This window comes from Monodelphis domestica, chromosome 2 (assembly GCF_027887165.1).
Source record: "Monodelphis domestica isolate mMonDom1 chromosome 2, mMonDom1.pri, whole genome shotgun sequence".
Taxonomy (NCBI): Eukaryota; Metazoa; Chordata; class Mammalia; order Didelphimorphia; family Didelphidae; genus Monodelphis; species Monodelphis domestica.
In genome coordinates, this window is record NC_077228.1 from 378,370,307 (window position 1) to 378,393,553 (window position 23,247).

The 23,247-nt window shown below is 37.0% G+C and overlaps 1 long non-coding RNA gene across 1 annotated transcript in view; it reads right to left on the minus strand.

Moving 5' to 3' along the window:
- LOC103101504 (uncharacterized) overlaps positions 1-23,247 on the minus strand; it is a 48,324-nt gene that overhangs the window by 19,312 nt on the left and 5,765 nt on the right. The window contains exon 2 of the long non-coding RNA XR_008916645.1: positions 1,488-1,636. This is a non-coding gene — a long non-coding RNA (uncharacterized LOC103101504). The remainder of the gene's footprint in view (positions 1-1,487; positions 1,637-23,247) is intronic.

The window sequence follows — 23,247 nt, forward strand, 5'->3', positions numbered from 1 at the left end:
GGTCTTTTCCTCCATATCTTTCATCTCTTTGCGATATAGACCTGCAGTGGTAATCATGGGTCAAAGGGTATACATAGTTTTATGGCCCTTTAAACAAAATTCCATATTGCTCTCCAGGATGGTGTATCAGTTCATAGTTCCACCAAGAATATATTAGTAAAGGACTAATTTTTGAAGCTGTGAGTTGTAGAAGAAAGAGTATTCAATTCAAGAGAACTGATTTTTGCCACTTATTAGCCATATACCCATGGGCAAATCATTCAATATTTCTTAGCCTCATTTTCTGTATCTATAATAGATATGATCATACATGAAGCATTTGTGATTTCTCAGGCAAAATGTATCTTGTCTAGCTTGAATCTCAGAGTAATTTCTCTATGGTCACACAGCTAGTAAATATCAGAGGTGAAATTTGAACGCAAGTCCTCCTGAATCCAAGTTTAGCACTTTGTCCATACTGTTATACATTATAAGGATGTTTTTGTGCCTCAAATAACACTGGTATTCCATTTCCTACCTTTGTGTCTTTACTTTGGTTGTTCTGTGTAATTTGAAACTGTTACCCTAAAAACTCTGATCCCCATCAAAATTATGATTCCCAGCTACTTGCTTCCTGTCATTACATGCTGATTTGTAGACAGGATATAAAGTGAGTGGAGTTCCATGTCTAGCTCCCTCTTTTTCCTTCCTGTGGTGGTTTTGGTAGAGCATGCTTTTTTGAGCAGCTAGAAAACATGGTTCTGTTTTGTGAGATAATAAACTTTATAAATATAATACTTGCAGTATTGGATATTAATTTAAATCCTATAGTTCTCATGGCTACCTTTTTACCTGTGCCTCCTAGAATTTCTCACTTCCTTCAAGACTCAGCTCAGCTTTTTTCACTTGGAAATTCATCCAAAAAAATTAACCTCCAATTGTTAAGTTTTACCTGTATGTTCATTAGATATACAATTGATTTCTCCAATGGCTACTGACCTTCTTCCCTAAAGTCCTTGTATTTATCACTTTGTATTTAATTTATATTAATTTTACACCTAATTGTACATGTATATTCCATCTTTATCAATAGAATATAAAAGAGTAGGAATTTTTTTATATATCTGTGTCCCCAGAACCTACAGTGACTGGCATATAGGAGATACTTAGTGAATGTTTTTTGGATTGATATGTCATATTGTTTCTTCTTTGAAATAGGGTTAGATTTTCATTATATATTATATTTAAAACAAGCTTTAGCAGTGCCTTTTATTGTTTAAATCAGTTATTTCTCTCTGTAGATCACTACTTAAAAAATAAACACTTAGGCAAAACCAATCAAAACAGCAACTCTCTGTTTATAAACACATACAATATTTTGCACTTGTGGTTTCTTACCCCTCTACTGAAAAAAAAAAAAAGGAATTATATTTCACCTTTTGTCCTCTGGAACTACTATTGACCATTGCATTTGAGTTATGCTGCCTTTTAGAGTTATTTTCACATACATTTTGGTGGTCACGTAGTCTCTGCTGTCATGGATGGGATCCTGTACAGACTCTCAGTCCCAGAAGAATTTCTAACAGGTTGTGAGGACTTCCAGATGCTCCGGTTTGCAAATAGCATTGTGCTCCTTACATCATGCCTTGGAAAGTATCTTAAAACAACAACAACAACAACAACAACAAAACAAACCCTTACTTTCTTTCTTAGTATCAAATGAGCTGCAAGGGCTAGGCGATTGCGGTTAAGTGACTTTCCCAGAGTCACACAGCCAGTAAGTGTTTGAGAATAGGTTTGAGCTCAAGTCCCCCCCAACTCCAAGTCTGGAGCTTTATCCACTGTGCTACCTAGCTACTTGGGACAGTGTCTTAAAAGAGATCCATAGTCTTCCTAAAGAGTGAAATCTAAGTATTCATAGAGAAAAAGTTAAATAAGAATGGAGAGTGGATTAGATCAAGGAGAGATGAGATAGGCTGATCCACCAGCATTCTTTTGCAGCAATTAAAACTTGTGTTGATAAGAGTCTGTAGTAGAGTACTGTTAGTGTTAGAAGAGAAAATAAATGAGATGTTACAAAGGTGAATTCTACAAGCTTTGGCAACATCTTGTATAAGCGGGATGAGAGATAGTGAGGAATCCAGGATGGTTCCTAGGTGGCAAGCCTGAAGGACTGGGAAAACGGTGTTCTCTTCTGTAGTAATAGGGAAGGTGGTGGCAGGGGATGTTTTAGAAGGAAAGATAATTAGTTCTGTTTTGGACATATTGAGTTTAAGATGTTTATTGGATATCTAGTTCAAAATGGCTGAAAGGCAGTTGGAGATTCAAGAATGGAGGCCAGCAGAAAAATTGCTGTAGGAAAGGTAGTTGTGAGAATCATCAGCATTAAGATGGTATTTACATCTGTGGGAGCTGAGATCAACAAGTAAAGTAGTATAGAGTGAAAAGCAAAACGAGTCCAGAACAGAACCCTGAGAGACACCTGTGGTTAGAGGCCATGCTCTGGAGGATTCAGAAAAGGAGAAAGAGAAGGAGCTGTCAGATAGATAGGAGGAAAACAGAGAGAAGAGAGTATAGATTGATCAGAAGAGAGATCAAGGGGAATGAAGACTGAGAAAGGGCCATTGGATTTGGCAACTAAGATTGGAAACTTGAGAGACAGCAGCTTCAGTGAATGATAAGGTCCAATAAATAGCCAATTGGTTAGGGAGGGGTTAAGAAGATAATTAGAGGAGAAAAAAACGGAAGCAGCTATTGTAGATGGCCTTTTCAAGAAGTTTCAGATATTATCTCATTTTATCCTCATAATATCCCTGTAATGTAGGCGCTATTATTATCCCCATTTTATAGATGAGGCAGACAGAGATTAAGTGACTTTCCCAGTGTCATATAGCTGGTAGGTATCTGAGGTTAGATTTGAATTTAGATCTTCCTGATGCCAGGGCCAGCTTTACCACCTTGCTGTTTACAATGATGATATAACAGATTACTTGGAGTATTTTCACATTAGTTATTGCTCTCAGGTTGTTCTTTTCACTTTCTTTTCTTTATATTAGTTCATTTAAGTGTTCACTAAAGTTAAATTAGATGACCTCTAAAGTCTCTTCTACAACTAATACTCTATATTCTCTTTTCTTTTATGCTCTTGTTTTTCCGTTGTATTTTCTGTGTTGATGGACATGGCAGTTAACTGTTTCACTCCTTACTTTCCCCAATCTGTACCTAAGGATCCATTCAGTTTCCAGTTTTGTTTTTTTTTGTGATAAAGAAGTTTAAAAAACATGAGAAATTAGATCCTGTCTCTATCAGTAACCTGTTAGCTATGCCTTCCAGTTTTATATCATCTATAAATTTCCTAAACCCACTTTCCATTCCTTCAACCAAATCATTGATGAAAATGTTAAACAGTATAGGGCTAGCATCTGCCTTTTTCCATTTTATAGATGAGAAAATTAAATTGAACAAAAAGAATAAATAAGATACATGAAAAAATTTGAGCTCAAGGGAATCAAGGAACATTGTAACTAGAGGGCACCTTAGAAGTTATTTAGTCATACATAGTATCACTGGATTACAGCCTTTTGAGCTAGATGGAGCCTTGAAGATCATTTAGTCCAAGAGTTCATAATCTGGGATTGTTACACTTGTTTTATTGTTTTATTTGATTATTCTTTTTCTGTAAAATTATTTTTCTTTGTAACCCTATGTATAATATTTTATGTACTTAAAATATTTCTGAGGAGGGACCCATAAATTTCACCAGAGTGTCCATGACATACAAAAAATTTAAGGGTCCCCTTGTAGTCAAACTCCCTTATTTTATGGATAAGGGAAACGTATTCCCCAAGTTTAAGAGATATACCAAATATCAAATTGCTAGTTAGTTACTGAGCTAGTATCCTGATTCTTAAGCCAGATATTAATTTTACCAAACTATGCTTCAGAAAGGGTTTGTAATCTATTTTATTTACTAGGATTGCAGAGACTTGAATTTGCTTTCAAGTTTTGATTGCATTCAAAGTAAAACTAGACTAACTGGCATGCCTCTTTGGCTTTAGAAGGTTGCTTTTGTGTCAATATTTTCCCATCCTTTTCTCCTTTCTTAAAAATAGCTTTGTGTCTTACCACATCAAAAGAAATTCCAGGTTGCATTCCAAGAGAAGTAAACTTCTGTGCCCTTATATCTTAAAGGGGAAAAAAAAAAACTTTTATTCTTTTCCAGGAAGCCACTAAAAACAAACATCCCATATTTGAGTTGGTAACTGTTTGTGTTTTCAATATATACTTCTAACACATATAGTATAGATAAATAAGTCAAGATTGTTTATTCAGATGAATGTAGAACATTAACTTCTATTTGGGTGATGACATACAAACATTTCCTTTAATACTCAAATGTTTCTAATAGTTGTTTAGGACGTGCTTGGCGTCCCATATTGTGTCTGTGGGTCCAGTAACCCCCCCTCCCCCGGGGAACATATTGTACTATTATTTTAGCATGTAATCTGCTTCCTCAGTTTCATGGTACAAGCCAAAATGCATAGATATGTTGTTAAAGTTTTCCTTTTGTTCACTTCTTTCAGCCATTAATTTTGTCTGACAACATGAATTCCAAGGGCAAGAGCTTTAAAGGCAGTCATCCTGTTTGCTGTATCCTCTTATATGTCCTGTGAGTATAATGAATCAAAAATCACGCCATTTAGCCTTGATGTATTAATCAGATGAGAACATATCTCAGGTGTTCAGTTGATCAGTCAATCAGTAAACCCTTTTACTCTCATGTTTCCATGAGATTAGTTTATTGGGCAAAATTGGAGATTCTGAAATCCTTTCATCTTCAGAAACTCATGGTAAAAATAATGTACTTTGGTTACATTTGTATACTATGTATTTGGTTATACATGGAACATATAGAGATTGTGGAAGTATTTTCCCAACTCATAGTAGCTCTGGGTGGTCAGTTGCTTCCTCCCCATCCCTTCTCCTCCCGCTCCCCTCTCATTCTTCTGTCTCTGTTGTAATCCATTCTTTTTTGAGGAGTGTTGAAGATAGAACAGACCAGGTTATGACCTTTTGATCTTCAAAAGGTCCAGAAGGCCCATGAAAGGTTTCCTCAGTAATTAAATCTGGTAGCAGCAACCACCGAGACTGGTGAGCAATCATTTTTGAGAAATGATTTTGAATGAACCTAGCAGAAGATCAACCTGCCAAGTAAGGCTACTATGTCCTGCAAATAAGAGAGCAGCTAATATATCCAGGAACACTCTGGAGACCCAATCTGCAGTTGAAGTAGAGTTGGGAAAGTCTAAAAACTTTTGTACTATATTATTAATAAATGACACCATACAGGATCTTGGTTTCATAGATTGTATTCCCTTATTGCATAGAATTTAAAGTTTTATAGACAATTTCTCTCAGATCATGATATAGCAGGTTATCAAATTTATACAGTTTTTTTCAACTCATAGTGTTTTTCCTCACAAGAATACTATCTCTCTAAATCTATACTTTTTGACCCCCCCCTTTTTAGTCATTTATTTCTCATGGCCTTTGTAAGGATTGGGTAAAGGGGAATATGGAAGTGTCGTAACAGGGAATGGAGGAGATGAAGGGACAGAAGGAATAAGGAGGGCTGATCAGGTAAAAGGAGAGATAACCACTGGGGCTGAGAGACAATCTGTGTAATTCTTACTTTCCCTCACCCTTCAACCCAAGAGAGAGGTATGCTGAATTGATGTTATGGCCAGGAATAAAGAGGGGCAGTGTCTCAATGAATAGGCTTCTGGGGAATAATGGAGTTTACTTCTCTCAAGGCTTGGCTGGTACTTGAGAAGTCCCACTTGTCTGACAGGCTAACTGTCCCTGTTGCCTCTTTGATGATTAGCCAAGGCAAAATGGCTAACTTAGCCCACTATCTTCTCTTTCTTTGTTCTTCCATGATCTGAATCTGATTGTGAGTTTCTTCAATATAAAGTTGTTTAATAGTTCAAGTAATAAAAAAGAGAGGGATAGGTTTGTGGGAATAGGAAACCCTACAGGTTGTCTTTCTCCTACTTCAGCTGAGCCAAATGGTTCAGCTTCAGCTTATCCTCCTTCCTCTCTAATCTCTGTCACTATCCTCTTCTAATCAAGTGTCAAATGTCTTTCTTGGGAAGGTCAAGAGATGGGAAAGGTCTTCAGGGTGACCCAATGAAGTTCAAGGGATCAGCAGCCTTCAACAGCAGTTGTTCTTTTCTTTCTTTAGTTGATGATCTAAAGATATTAGGAATCTTCTCTCTTCAGGGCAAGGGAAATGGAGGCAAGGCTCTTCACCACAGGTTGGGATCTTGAGCTTTGGTCCTAGCTCCTCACTTGCCAGAGTTCAGAGGGCAAAGACCTCTCTTCTTCTCTCTCACTCCCACAAGCCTCTTCTCTTGCTCCAACTGCTGCTCCCCCTCCCAGCAACATTCTAAAAGATGGTTCCTTAGTCTGTTTTCCTTTCTACACCTTGTAATCTGATTTCAGACCCAATCACTTAAATGAACCTGATTTTTAAAATATTACCAACAATCTTTTTTTAAAGAACAAACAAACCTCTTTCCTTCTGTCTTAGTATCAATTTTAAGATAGAAGAGCAGCAAGAGTTAGGCAATTTGGGTTAAATGACTTGTTAGGATCCCGTGGTTAGGAAGTGTCTAAGCCAAATTTGAACACAGTACTTCCCATCTCTAGACCTGGCTCTCTATCCACTGAGCTACCTAACTTACCCTCCATCATTTTTTTAAATTAAATTAATTAAAAAAAAAAACAAAACCCTTACCTTCCGTCTTGGAGTCAATACTGTGTATTGGCTCCAAGGCAGAAGAGTGGTAAGGGCTAGGCAATGGGGGTCAAGTGACTTGCCCAGGGTCACACATCTGGGAAGTGGCTGAGGCCAGATTTGAACCTAGGACCTCCCATCTCTAAGCTTAGCTCTCAATCCACTGAGCTACCCAGTTGCCCCCTCTCCATCATTTTTTAATTGTTAGTGCCAATCACCTTTTCCTATCTTCATCATTCCTTTTTTCCCTCTTTGGATTTGAAAATCCCTTTCTCCTAGATAGTCTCTTCTTCCTGTGCTTTTGTGATGTAGTACTTTCCTGGTTCTTTTCCTGTGTGTTTGACCATATGAACTCAATCTCTCTTGGTAATTTCTCATCTACATTCCACCCTGAAACTTTTGGTGTCCCCAAGAATATTAAACTAGGCCCTATTCTCTCATATACTCTCTCCTTATTAACTCATATAAATTAATATACATGAACTCCCAAATTAACACTTTTTGTCATCATTTCTCTACTAAACTCATCTTTTTTTTACCCAATGATTTCTAGACATCTCCATCTGGATTTCTCATAAGCAGCTGAAATTGAAAAGATCCAAAATGGAATTCAGTATCTTTACTCTGAAATCTACTTCTTCTTCTCACTTCCACATCTCTATCAAGGACAAATATTTTTCTAGTAATTATAACCTCTGAGTTATCTCCTACTTTTCCTTGCCCTCATCCCTTATATCCAATCAGTTGCCAAGTCAAGTCCATTATGCCTCCATAGTATCTTTCATCTATCTTTTCTTCTCTCTACTTCTACAACCATGATAATTATTCAAGCCCTCATTACCACTTTCCTGAACTAATAAAATAATCTTTTATTTGGAATTTCTGCCTCAATTTCTGCCATTCTCTCTCTCTCTCTCTCTCTCTCTCTCTCTCTCTCTCTCTCTCTCTCTCTCTCTCTCTCTCTCCCTCCCTCCCTCCCTCCCTCCCTCCCTCCCTCCCTCTTTCCCTTAATTCCTTCTTTCTTTGTTAATTAAAATCTCCATAATCCCAGCTGACTTGGGTATTTTCATATTTGGGAATTTCCCATGGCAACCACTTATTTTAGATTTTAAGTCAAAACACTAAAAATTATCCTTTACAGTTTGGGCTAAAACCCTTTTATGGTTTTGGCATTTACAGTTTTTAACATTCACACCAGACAGACTGAATTTTTTTGCTGTTATCTAAATTCTGCATTCTATAACCTATCTCCATATCTTTATATAGGTGCCTCCTCATGCTTGGCTTACTCTGCCTACTTCTACACACCTTTTGAAATCCCTAGCTTTCTATAGAGCTTAATTCAAGAAGTATTTTTAGCACACACACACACACACACATACACACACACACACATATATATGTATATATATATAATATATTTAACTACATACATTATTTCATAAGGGTGTGGTAATATATATGTAACATCAACTGTTTCTCAAAAAAGCATGCATTTCACAATTTTACACTTAATTTGTACTATTAACACATTCTCCATAACATTCTAAAGTCTTGAAGCCAATAAAATAATAATAAATAAAATAAAATAATAAATCAAGCCCTGATTTGTAGCATTTGCTGATTTCTTAGGCTCACACTCAAAATTTAACAATAGGCTCTTGTGAGTTGTTTCAAACTGTCTCCAGTGCATCCCTTCTAAGTTTCTCAACTTTCCTCACTTACAGGCTATAAGCTACTCCAGGATAGGGTCCATTTTCATTTTGTTTTTCCAGTGCAAACCAGTATAGTGTCTGGCCCATAGCAAATACTTAATATGTGCCCATCCACAGAGGATCATACAAAATCATAGACTGGAAAATTCAATGTACTTTAATGGTCATCTACTCCAAACTCCCTCATTTTGTAGGGCTCAGCAAACTGAGGCCCTAATAGGGAGAAGTGACTTGTTCACTGTCACATGGATATAAAAGGCAAGGATGAGATTTCATCACAGGTCTTTGAACTAGAAAAAAAAAAAAGCTTCATCCTAAGTTGTGTAAATGTTTCCATCTTACAGATGAGGAAACTGAGACTTTTATAGGTAATGCGACCTCCTTATAGTTCCACAGATAATAAATGGTAGTTCAGAATTGAATCCAACCTATTTGATTTTAAATCTAGTTCTTCTTTATGCTGCACTGATTCTTATGAATATTAGTTATTTTTGAACATAAAGGGCTGAAATAGGCATACACATCATTTTTGCACAAAGAAGTGCATGAAAACTAACAATTTATTTCTGGAGATAGTATATTTCATTTGCCACTTTCAAATAGTAAATTGAGCAGTTTATAAAATGTTGATGGACAAAGGCACCATTCCCTCAGATCCATCCTGTATTCTATTTGCTTTGAACTAAGAATGCTCACATCATCTATCTCCCAACAGTATTTTATGTGGCAAGGCTATAGTTGCAGCTCTTAAAGTGGCTTCATAGAATTAGAACTACTTTCAGGCTGATAGTTCAAAGATTTAGCAAAATAAAGAATTTAACAAGTTGGAAAGGAGCCAAAGATGATGCAATAAAAGATAGAAATCTGAGAACGTGTATATATGGAACATCACCGCTTTCCCCAAGGGGAAACTCTGAAAGCACTACATGGTGATTCTCACATAACCAAAGCCATATTTTCAAAATAAACCAGAAATAGAGAAACTGAGATGCGAAAAAGGATTAATTTTCAATATGGTGGTGTTGAGAAACAGAATGATCTGTCTCTGAAATGGTTGTAGAGAGCCTGAACATATAAAATGTGAAAACAGCCTCAGACTTCTTTGTAAAAAAGACTCTATTTCTTTGCAGGGAAGAATCATTACTCTGAAACAAGTTCCATGAAATATAATTTTTAAATGCCTGGGTCAGTTCCTTGGAAATGCATACTATTAATTTTCAATTGGCATCTTTGGTGTCCCCAAATCTCCAGACTTAATGATGAACTATATTCATATCAGTTTATAAATATGTAGAAAGTGGGTCAACAACATTTATAATGAAGTACAAAGTCTCTTGAGTGTTTCCAACAAAAGCACTTCCTTTTCATCATTAGGGTTTAGTTTGGCACATGCAATCAATATAAACAGAGAAACAGGAGCACAGCCAACTGACAGCATTCTCTGCCCTTCTCCAAAAAGAAATGCACAAAATCAAGCCAACCACTATGAAGACCGATGACACAAGCCTCAGGGAGAAATTTGATCAGGAGTGAGTCAAGGTAATTTTGCTCTGAAAGAAATGTATGCATCAGGATAGGACGCTTTAATGTTCTACAAACTGTATATTTAGTATATGACAAATAAAAATGTACAATTGTAGACTAATAAAATGTTGGAATGGCAAGGAATGTCATCAGCCATCTGAACCATGAAAACAACCTACATCATTATGTGAAAAATACTAAAGGAAAAGCTTAAATACACATTTTTCAAGGAAAAAAAATCCCCCAACAATAAATAAAAGGAAAGAAGCATTAATCCAAATGAGTCTACATAGACTCAGAAGCTAATCATCTAGGTGATATGGGTGAAGATAGGACTTAAGATTTTTCCCTTCACATACTACAAACAAAACTATCATTTCCCTTATTGCCTCTACATAAGGTCATAGATTTATAGTAGGAAGGCACCTCAAAAGTCATCAAGTGCATGTATCATATTTTAAAGATAGGAAAACTGAGGCCTAGAAAGGCCAAGTAACTTGATAACAATGAGTAAAGAGCAGAGTCAGGATTTGAAAGATTGTCTGTCTTTAAAGGCAGCACTTTCTCATACCATGTTAACTTGCATGGCTCCTGGCCCTATTCCCAATTAATATTTTAATTAATATTATCTATCACACACCACATCTTTGCATACTTTCAGATGTTCTCTCATACTACTATTCTTTATTTCCTTCTTCCATCTTCCTCTCTGTCTCCATTCCTCTTTTTCTCCTTCCCTCCCTTCCTTCTTCCCTCCTTCCCCCTCCCTTCTTCCCTTTTTCCCTCCCTCTCTCCCTCCCTCCCTCTCTCCCTCCCTCCCTCCCTCCCTCCCTCCCTCCCTTCCTCCCTTCCTTCCTTCCTTCCTTCCTTCCTTCCTTCCTTCCTTCCTTCCTTCCTTCCTTCCTTCCTTCCTTCCTTCCTTCCTTCCTTCCTTCCTTCCTTCCTTCCTTCCTTCCTTCCTTCCTTCCTTCCTTCCTTCCTTCCTTCCTTCTTCCTTCCTTCCTTCCTTCCTTCCTTCCTTCCTTCCTTCCTTCCCTTCCTTCCTCCTCCGTTTCCTCCCTCCCTCCCTCCCTCCCTCCCTCCCTCCGTCCCTCCGTCCCTCCCTCCCTCCCTCCCTCCCTCCCTCCCTCCCTTCCTTCCTTCCTCCCTTCCTTCCTTCCTTCCTTCCTTCCTTCCTTCCTTCCTTCCTTCCTTCCTTCCTTCCTTCCTCCCTTCCTCCCTTCCTCCCTTCCTCCCTCCCTCCCTCCCTTCCTTCCTTCCTTCCTTCCTTCCTTCCTTCCTCCCTTTTTAAAAAATTAGTTATCTAACTTCACTTCAGAGTTCTATTTGGTGTGTGTGTGTGTGTGTGTGTGTGTGTGTGTGTCTGTGTGTGAATATTTCCCATTCACACTGAAAGTTCCTTGAAGAGAGATTTTCAGAATCATATTTTGGGCTCTGAAATTCTAATTTACCTGAGGGAGCCTCAGCTTCTCTCCATTAACTCATGATTTTGGTTCTCAAGTATTGTCCATTCTAGGCCCTTTCCCAACTTTCTCTGGTTTGCTGATTTCTTTGCTATGGAATTTTCCAAATCTTCTCCTAAGATATTTGAAAGTGCTAGGGCCTTCACAAGGTTCTTCACTTGATAGACCATAAAATAGAGAAACACTTCTCCCTAGAAGTGGTTATAGTAAGTAACACTTCTAGCAAGAAAAAAAAGTTCTAACAAACTTTTTCATTTTCTTTTATCTCTTTTTGAGTAGTCTGAAAGTAGTAGAGAAAAGAACCCTAGAATGTTCCCTCTTTTTCCCCAAGTACTCAACTTTGCTCAACAATTGATGACCCTGGATGATGACAGGAATCAAAATCCTAAGGGCAGAAATTTCATCTGTGAAAAACATCCACCAAATGATCTTACTAGTAGATTCTTTCCCAAAATTGTAGAAACCTCACTGTCTATTTTAGTGAAAAAGAGAATTGAAGCACTGATGATTTAAACTGAGAGTTTATTCCTTCCTTGAGATCTTTCAGGGAAAGGAATGACCCTCGAGATCTCTTTAAAAGATAGATGTTTGGCACATATGGTCTTCATACAAAATATACAAAAAAGTGAAACACTAAGACTAGCAATAGAATTATTACTTACTAAATATAGTAAGACTGTATACATTTTCTAAATCTAGCCATGAAAAACATTTCAAAGGGCAAAGCATCTTAGAAGGAAATGGAAAATTATTGACATATAGATAGATGTGGCCCAGAAAGTTGAATGTTTCACATGAGAAAATGTTTTCAGCAGGAATGTTGAATTTATGTTTATATTAAAACAGGAATTGTCAACATAGGTTTGTATAATACTTACGTCTGGAGAAAACAGAGCAAGGGTAAGGAATCAAACCTGTCCAAAGAGGATATTTGTTGCTTGGAACTAAAGTGTAGATAGTAGAAAAGTGTTTTTTTTTTCTTTTTTGCCCAGTAATGGTATCCTACCATTTGTGATCTGTGCAACCAAGAGACGTTTAACCAACTAAGATTCTATTTTATACTACCAAGAAAATGAAAAGTCTCCTTGCTTGTTGTCTTCCAGTTTCAGTATTCTACCAATGTGCATAAAAAACAGTTTTGTAGATAATTTGCTGTGCTAACATTTGTGAAGTGTTTAACTGTGAATGAGAAAATATATAATAGAAACTCTAAGTACAGCCAATTATTAAATGCCAATACAGAGTAAGCAATGTAGAGTAAGCACAAATCAGTCAATCTTCTGGCCCCACAATAAGCCCCATCCCAGTTTGAATGATTTCCTAAAGTATAAATCTAGAATTCTGTAGAAATCTATGATGATTTCATAATAATATCACAATGAAATCATGACCCAATCAGATTAGCCTATACTGGCTTAATTTCAGGTGTTTTCAGATGTCAGAAATGGAAAAATGGAGATTTAAACCCTGGACTTCAATCCCCAGAAGTCCTTGCTTTAGTTCCTGAGATGCTTTATAACTTCACCTGAGTTCCCACCTGCACCAAGAACAAATTACTATTTAAAGGGTCTCCACCTACGGCTCGCTCTCTTCCTACTTCCATTTCGAAGGAGACGTGGCTCTCCACCTAGCAGACAAGATGTGAGTGGTTGTGAATGGGCTCTCTGGGCCTAGACATGTGATTTCTTATTCTATATTCTCTTAAATTCTTAATCTTTAATAAACCTCATAAAACATAATACTTATAGCAGAGAAACTAATTTTTACCTGCCACAGTTTGGCAATTTTAATCTTAACAGGCTGGCATAACCACTTCAGGAAAATGAAATACCCTCAAACTTCTGATCTTTTAAGTTCAGCCTTCAATAGCTAGTGCCTAGTTTGTTTGTGTTTTAAGCCACGTTTCTCCAAGATGCCTTTTAAGAAAATGCTGCTTTGGACATGCTTGAGCCTTTCCCGCCAACCCACTGTGCTTCATTCTCACCTGGTACCTGATCTCCCACCCACCTGCTTACCTGCTTCTGCACCCCAGCAAGCTCTCGGCTCCCAGCCCTGGCCTGCCTGGTTCTCCAGCGACTCCTGCTCCTGGTCTTTCACTCACCTGGCCCACCTGATTCCCACACCTCTAGCTTCCAACCCAGATCTCGATCACCTGGTGACCTGCCCGCTGGCCTCAGCAAATTCTAGCCTCGGAGCAGACCACTCATTGCCCCAGGCTGCTGATAGCAGACCCAATTTCTTCAGGATCAAAAAACCATCTGGTAAAAACTGGGGTATTCTTTCCTTAGCCTCCACGTGGCAGGGGGCAGGGGACAAGGGACCACAGTGGGAAAGAAAGAGGAGAAGAAAGAGACTTTCCCAAACAGGAACTTACAAGCAATGGACTATTTAAAAGGATACCTATTAACTGTTCTGGTAATTTCATTTATTTCACCTGTGTGCCAGGAAAAAAATTCAGCTTCCTGAAACTCTTTAGCTAACTTTGGGGAGGCAGCTGGGTGTCTCAGTGGACTGAGAGCCAGGCCTAGAGACAGGAGGTCCTGGATTGGAATCTGGCCTCAGATACTTCCCAGCTGTGTGGCCCTGGATGGGTCGCTTAAACTACTTTGCTTAACCATGACCAATCTGCCTTCTGACAATAGCCATCTAAATGGATAAAAACCCAAGGAACTTTAAAGAGACTGGAGGTTATATTTTTAAGGCATTTCAAACTCCAATGAAAATCTCTATATTCTATTGCATTTTACTGTTTGTTTTGTTTATGGTTTAACTTTGTGATTTTAAGTTCATATATTACTGCATTCAGTATTATTCTGGTACACTGAATCATTTTAATGTACTGAGTTTTAACTACTGTTATATTCTGTTGCTTTCCCCCTATAACCATATTGAACAAATATCATTGTAATTAAGCCCATATATAAAAACAGACTTTCTAATTTTGACTTTGTAAATTGTCACATAGAGGATAGATGGACTTCATCAGAACTGGTTGCAATTGTATAACAACCTTTGGAGGATTTAATGTGCTAAATATCTCAATTGATTTTAAGGGTTTTTTAGATGTGATTTTTAGAATTTTATCAACAATCACTGGTAATTTTTGCCTGCCCCTAACATGAAGTGTAAGACCTATTTTAGTAGCTGAAGTGAAATACAATTATAACCTCCAACCTTCCCGCATTTCTAAATATGCGAATGGAAGTTGGGCAGTTAATCTCAGGGCATTTGTACCCCTAAAAAGCCTCCAAAACAGGAGCATCACACATTTATACTCTTCATCTCACTACTTTACTTCCACCAGAATGATTTCTAGATTTCTTGATGATGTTCTTAACCCAAAATAAGTTTTACTTTGTTTAAATACCAAGGTTGAAAGAGTTGCCACATTTTAAAAAATTGTGACAAATATCCATCAGTTCATAGGCTTTTAAAAATGCCATATAGCAACTTATGTGAAATATTATAGTGTGTTTGTTTGCTATTGTAATTAATTGGGCTATTGGAATTTTGGAGATATTGATATCTACATATTTATAATACTGTTCTTTATTAAAAAAAATCAACAACCTCGTAACATTCATTTGCTCATACAGTGGATCATGGCCAGATATGAAGAGGAAATGGATCTCATTTTTGGTGATAAAGCCTTGCATTCTATATTTTCTTAGCTGACACAGTGTGTCAATGATTAAAGCTATATTTTTATTTTTTGAAAATCTTTTATTATATTTTTCTTACATGTGCAGTATACTATTTCAGTTTTTTTATTTTTTCTCTCCTTTTTATATTTGAAGCACATGTCACCAGTATTAAGATTTTCTTTAACTTTTTGATTTCACAGCAATATAAGTTTTAAATACATTTGCTATAATGTCAATGCATGCCCCAAAAGCTTGAGACTATAAAAATGACGCCAAAATTTATGGGACTTTACTTAATAATTCTGTCTGATTCCAGGACAAGATATACACAAAAGAGCCATTGCATAGGGCCAAAGATAAGCCAATCCAGGACGGATTAATGCACTTCCAAGCCAATGCAGAGGTCTTGACCCTAGTATGAAGACTCGAGGTTGCTAGGTTTGACATTTGTTATGACATAGGGCTTCCTTGTGTGTCCACACTCACTCTAAAAATACTTACAGACGAGTATCCCAAACCTTGGCTCCTACCTGGCTCCTATAATCTGGTCCCTTTTCTGTCTTTCATAGTGTGGTAACTTTCTGTAGTCCTGGCTACTGACTAGGTAATTGCATCATTGCTTAGATCTTTTTAATTGGGCCCTGATTCAAGGACCTGTTATAGATTTATTTTTCCTTTACTTGGAATTTTTATAGATAAGACTTTTGTAAACCTTAAAATTTCTTAGACTTATAAATGTTGGAAATTTCACCATTGGGAAATTTCATACTTGAAAAATTTCCTATTGATAGTGGGAACTCTATTGGAATGTGAACCCCATTGGCATGGGAGGTTCCTCCTCCTCCCTTCTTAAGATTACTTTAGGACAGAAACCTTTTGCTGAACAATGGAAAGGGATTTGACCTATGCTTAAGCATAGAACAGGAAGTTCTTTGAGTCATGATTGATTTTAGAATTGATACAATAGAGATACTTGGAATGACAGAACCAGGTCTTGGAACTTCCAATCTCCACCCCTCTCAGTCCTAACAGGATTTAGGAAGGGCTGCAGCAAAGGATCAAGATTTAATTATTTGAGAATATGACCTTCAACAGACATGTGCAAAGCCACAGACCTCTGGGAGGTCCTGGGTTAAGCTAGAGCCACCATTGGCATAGGGAAGACATGGACAGTGATTGGTAGATGTGAGAACTGAGGGGAGGGAACTTGGATGGTTTCCTTAAAGATAGAGGGGTCTGAGGACTGAGGGGTGGTTGGTTGGAGAGGTTTTTGCTCTGAGAGGTGGTGCTTTGAGAAGTTTGCTCTGAAGGAAGCTGGAGGTGGAGGCCCCTGAGACTGTTTCTCCATTTTGGTCACGTGAGTGATAGGGACTGATCTCTTTTCTTTGCCTCAGCTATTTAAGGGCTTGGGCCTTTTGGCCCAGCCTAAACATGAAGGGGTATTTAAGCCCTATTCCCTTCTCTCCTCTTTCTTTCTCTCTCTCTCTCTCTCCCCCTCTCTCTATCTCTAATACCTTTCTTCCTCCTGTTTGTAATTAAACTCCATAAAAGGTTGACTGCTGACTTGGAGTTTTCATTTAGGAATTACATACCTAATTCCTTGGCAAACTTAAATTAATATATATCAGTCTTTTAAAGTGAATTCCTTGTCACACTTTGATAGTCTATATTTTCATCTAGTAATTTTCTTTTTCATTTGAATTTTTCTGATGTCTTTTTAATTTCTCTTGCCAATTGATTCATATACCTCATAACTCAGCCATGCATCCTTAAGTTATCCCTGTGGTTTTCAATCACCCTCAAGACGGGGAAATGTAAAAATATTATTATTTTAAATTGCAAAGTTTAAATTCCTTTTAAGAAATATTTTAGGTAAAGAAAGATGCTACCTCTCTGAATCCAGAAACTGAACTGTTGGAGAAGACATCATGAAGAAGCCTCTAGACCAGAAGCTGCACAAGAAGATCAAAATTGAACTTGGAGTGTGGTTGATTGAACATTTATTTGTATGTATACTTTCATGCCAAAGGGGACTTCCCCCTAACTGGCTTTTTGTCAATGCGTGTAGCAATTATTGGTTTTGTTCTTTTTTTTCTCTGATCCTCAAATTATTGTAATCCTTAAGTTGATTATGTTTTCATGATCCTTTGGGGAAAAATCGTTTTCTCAAATGCTCAAATGGAGGGGAAAATCTTTTTCCCAAACACTCAAATGGAGTTATGTAAAAATGGAGATTTGAACCCTGGACTTCGATCCCCAGAAGTCCTTGCTCTAGTTCATGAGATGCTTTGTAACCTCACCTGAGTTCCCACCTGCACCGAGAACAAATTACTAAATAACATTAAAGGGTCTCCGCCTACGGCTCGCTCTCTTCCTTCTTTCGCTTCAAAGGAGATGCTGCACCTAGCAGGCAAGATGTGAATGGTTGTGAATGGGCTCTCTGGGCCTAGACATGTGCTTTCTTATTCTGTATTCTCTTAAATTCTTAATCTTTAATAAACGTCATAAAACATAATACTTATAGCAGAGAAACTATTTTTTACCTGCCTCAGTTTGGCAATTTTAATCTTAACAGAAGTAAAAAGAGACCATGATGTATTCTCAAGAATTCATTAATTTCCCTAGCAAAAAATTTATGTTTATGTTTGTGAGTTCTCAGAAAATCATTGAACCCTTTAGGCCTAATATATAAGCATAACAGTGTGGCATAGTAGAAAGAGCATCCTACTTTGGACAAAGTATCTGGGCTAAAATCCTAAGTCTGCTACTTACTATTTGACTTTAGCTCTAAATCTTTGACAGTAATATAACAAAACTCTAAGGGGGTAATAATGTGCATCCCATTTTTGGATATTTTCATTCTCAATACACAAATGGTTTGCAGGAATATAAGAATTTCTTTGTTTCAGACCATTTATTAAAAAACACCATTAATTTCCTGCTTAGGGCTACAAAATCTTGGTAAATGCTTTGACATCCACAGAGGATAGGGAGCTTAATAGTAGTAATAATGGTCATAATAACATATTTATATGATACTTGCAGGCTTACAAAAATGGTGTCAAGAGAATGATGTTTATGATCAATTTTCAGGGCTGTGTTTGTCATTGCAAAATCACATAGCTGTTGAGGCATGGCTTCTGTTTCTAGATGATTCTCATTCCAGTGTTATTCATTGAGACTTAATGGTTTTTTGAAATATATATTTCACTTGTACTCCCTCATAGAACATGTATGATCATATGTGTAATATTTAGCTCTTAAAATATTCTATTGGAAATACAAACTTTAAACTTTGGTTCTTTACAAATGGATGACATACATTAAGGTAAAGCACCAACATTTACTGTGTCCTGGAACTTTGCTAAGCATTTTATGAATATTAACTCATTTGATGCCGATAACAACCATGGGAAAGAGGTATTATTATTATTATTATTATACCCATTTTTAAAATTGGGAAAACTAAGGCTGTGACCTGTATCAGAAAATTAGTGTATCTGATGTCAGATTTGAACTCAGGTCTTGCTGATTCTTGGTGCAATGCACTATCTATTAAATTAAGTTGCCTATATTATGCTATTGGACATTTAATTGGCTCTATTCCAGCAGTGTGGTATACTGGAGGAAATACTGGCTTTGAGATTAGAACTAGTTCCACCTTACATACTAGCTGTGTGGTTTGGGACAATCAATCAATCATTGAAATGCCTTCACCTTCTATGTGCTAGGCACTGTGATAAGTTCTGGGAGGTACAAAGAGAAAAGGTTATATACAGAACATTTAAAAAATACAAGTAAGTCTTGGAGAGGATTGTACAACATTTGGGGGAGTACAGGGCAGGAAATGAGTTTTGCAAAAGGCAGAGCTTGAGCTGAATCTTGAAGGAAATCAGTGATTTCAAGACATGGAAGGGAAGCATTCTTGAGATCGGAACAGCTAGTACAAAGATATAGAAGTGGGTATCAGAAACTAAGACAATCACTATAGTTGCACCATAGAGAACATGGAGGGGGGTAATATGTAAGTATGCTGTAGAATTTTAATTGCCAAAAATTGAAATTATTTGTGGTATTAGAAATTATAGGGAGCCAATAGAATTTAAGCTTAGGGGTTGCATTGTGTGACCTGAATTTAACAATACTCACTTTGGTGGCAGAAAGTTACTTCATTCTGTGGGCATTATTCCCTTTTCTATAAATAAAAGACAGAGCTGGATTGGATGATCTCTAAGTTAGCTTCCAGCTCTAGATAAATATAATTTTGTGACTAGGAAGATCCCTTTAAGCTCTAGAAATTTCAGAATCTAATTTTCCACCATGTCACATACATCTTGTGCTCATGAATAAATACAAAGGATATGCTGAATCCAAGAATAATCAAGTCAACAATTTATTAAACACCTAGTATGTGCCAGGCTCTGTGTTAACCATTTGGGGTACAAATAAAGGCAGGATCTCTGTCTCATTACCTGACTCCTAATTTTTAATTCTTGAATTCTCTTTACTTCTGATTGACTTTGTAGTCCTGTGACCCATATGGAAAGTACTATCATTCCAATATGTATGTCTTTTTAGCTTCACTTTTCAGAATTGAAAAAGCAAAATGAAAACCAGAAAGGTCAATTAGCCAGCTACCTTTTGAATTACATACAATTATATTTTCACATTACCACAAGTTCTATTGCATTTGGTTAATACATACCCTTTGAACCAGAAAACCAAGTTTGGAAAGCATAACTTGAGGGCCTGAGACATTAATCTATTCCTTGTGCCGAGTATTTCAGGTGTGCCCTGAGAGTATCAGGCTCTGATGGTTTCACTTCACTTTCTTTCAATTTAAGAAGTTATCTATTCAGTGTGGTAAGAGTGAGGATGCAAATGGTTATAATTGAATTTTACTAACTTCTAAGAAACTACCTTTTATGTTCCTCCAAGGTATAGTCAGGAAAATGATTGGTTCTCATTGCTATCAATTAAGACAATGTGTCTTACAAACACACACAGACACAATCTGTATAGGATAATCTGTTCTTGGGTTCAAAGGATTAAACACTTGGTAACTAATTGACATAGAGGACAGAATGTTGGACTTGGAATCAGGAAGAAATTAGTTCAAATCCTGCCTAAGAAAACTGCTAGCTAAGTGATTCTGGGAAAGTTACATGATTCCTCTTAGCAACTTCCCCATTTATATAATGAGGGTTGGATTCTATGGCTTCGTCAGTTTCTTCTAGCACTAAATGGATGATTCTCTGATCCTTCTCCCTACTTTTTTCTTCTGCTTCCCCTTTCATATGTTCCTCTTAATTCAAATACGTATGTCTTTTGTGTTTTCTCTATAAAGAATGTTAAATGCATTTCCATGATCCTAGACCATTATGAGCCAGAATTTCCTGGAATTATAGCCACTTCTCCTCTAACCTCTCCCTTGACATGACCAAAATTAGTGGATTATTTTAGGGTTAACTTAATGACTTCTGGAACTGCTTGGCCTTGTTGCTAAAGTCTCTTGAGATATTCCTTGGGTTTCCTCATTTCCTTTCACCAGATGTTAGAAATTATAAGATATTAGGGCTCAAAAACGGAAATGTTCAAAATTTTTGGTTAAAGTTAGGCGGTTGGTTAGGGTTATATTGCTATTCCAGAATTATAGTTAGGATCTAGTTAGGATGGATTAAGTTAAGGAATAAATTTTTTCTCAACTTCCCCCACCCCTACTTATTATTTAGAGAATGCCAGCTAGAACATGATCAGAAGGAAATGTGTGTATATGTATATGTCATTGCTGAATGGCTATGAACTATCCTCAAAAAGAAAAATAAATCCACATTAAATACATCTAGAAAGGGCAAAATAGTTTGAATCCAAGAAATGTGGTTTCAGGACTGACAATTTTGAATGTCTCTGGTTAAAGCATTATCTTGGAAAAATCAGCACTAACTCTCCTTTCCACATAATAAAATTAGAATAAAATTTACCATGTACTTGACTCGTAAAGAAATATGGCCAAATGATGAAGTACAAGTGAAATTCTGGTTAAGTTGTCAATGTGCAAGGTGATAGAGAAGCCTAGTTCTCCCACACAAAGCCCATAAAATACCTGACAATAACCCCTGAGAGACCAATGATAAAGAATACCACAAAGAAACTAAGGTCTGTTCTTTCCAGTATAGAAATGAACAAAAGATCAGAGGAGGCTGGTAAAGGAATTGTACCAGCAAGTCAGTGGGAGCTCAGAAAAATCAATATTATTCCAGATAGTTCTCTGACCAGGGAGATCACAAGTTCTATTAATCGGAAACTTGAAGAGCCATGTTAAAGCTCTTATATATATATATATATATATATATATATATATATATATATGACAGAACCAGTCCCCTTTAAATCACAATATGGGGAGATAGGGCTCAGCAGAGGGAATTCTGATTTGGAGATAGAGCAATGTGAAGAAATCAGACACTTAGAGAGGCTAGAATCCATAGTGGATCATTGAGAGATTGAGGCAGGAGCTTTGAGTGGCTGTTGTAGAACTCTTGGATGAGTGAGATGCCCTGTGGTTATCAGTGATTCCTAGAACTTTTATCTATTATCTTCATCTTTCTCTGGGGTAGCTGCACTAATCAAGGCATACGTGGTTTGTGGTTACAATTTAGCTCTGAGCCCCTACTTATGGTCCAACACTTGAAAGGGCTGTATTTTAATGAATGTTAATCATATGATCTTTGGCTAATAGAGTTGATCACCCAGAGAAATAGATAAATATACTACCAACAAGGTGGAGAAGTAAATAGAGTAGATGGAATGTTAGACAGGAAGACCTGTGCTCTGTATCAAGGGAAGGTAGAAGTTGCAATTGTTTGGCAGGTCTTAAGACTTAGAATCTCTCATGAGTGGGCAGGGTCAGAGTTCTAAGCTGTTGGAAAGGAGCAATTTCCAGGGAGAGTCTGGACCTGATAGTGAAGCCTGAAGGGTCTGTGTACCTGGACTCTACCTAGATGAGATCATCTTGGAAGCTGACTGCCTCTGAAATAAACAGCAAGACTGAGAGGAAGATTTCCCATACACTTCTGGTGGATAGAGTGTTTGAAGGAGCCTTCTCTCTATTCTCTGGGACATCTGAGGACCCATCAGCTGGATTCCTGTTACCTAGCTGTCAAGGACTCTGTAAGATTCTGGTCTCTGTTGGATTTACCCCTTAGTAATTTGTAGTTTAGTTTAGTTAAGTTAAGGTTATTTATATTTATTACCAGGGGGGGGAGGGTTATTAGTAGTAGGAATCTCCTAATCCCCTTCTAATTCCCTTTTTAATTAAATATACCCTTGTTATATATTTATTGGCATTATCATCTATTGCCCTTCCCTAAAACCCTTACGTTAACAGTTCCCCTCTGACTCAGACATCTACTAATTTTTGTATTTGAAAAATTTTATTTAATTAATTATTTTGGAATATTTTTCCATGGCTACATGATTTATGTTCTTTCCCTCCCCTCCTCCCATTAGACAGTCATTTACTCTCTCAGTCTCAGTTTCCTCAGCTGTATGGAAGGGATAATGACAGTACCTACCTCACAGAGTTGTCATGAAGATCATCAAATAAGATAAAATATGTGAAGTGCTTTGCAAACCTTAAAGTGCCATATAAAGGCTATTATTATAGAAATGTTCTTGGCATAGACACATTATATAAATAAATGGCACCAAATAACAAAGATGAAATGTATATTAATTAAACAATACACTATAAAGTTTGTTTGCTACTTTTCTGGACTATGGAAATCCTTTAAGACATAGGATCAATCAGGACACAGGAGTTTGTATTTATAAACATATGTGTACACATGCATATATTATATACATGTATAAAGAACATAATGATACACATATATGTACATGTACACATTGAATATATGTCTAATATACATATCTATACATACATCAACATAACATCATTAGGTGAAGTATATATGTGTATATACATTTGTATATATGAATATAGAAAACATGTATGCATAAATGTGTGTTTGTTTGGGCATGAATATGTCCATCCATATATATGGATAAGTGTCTGTAAATGAGCGAGACAGAGACGGGTGGGGATGGAGTCAGAGACAGAG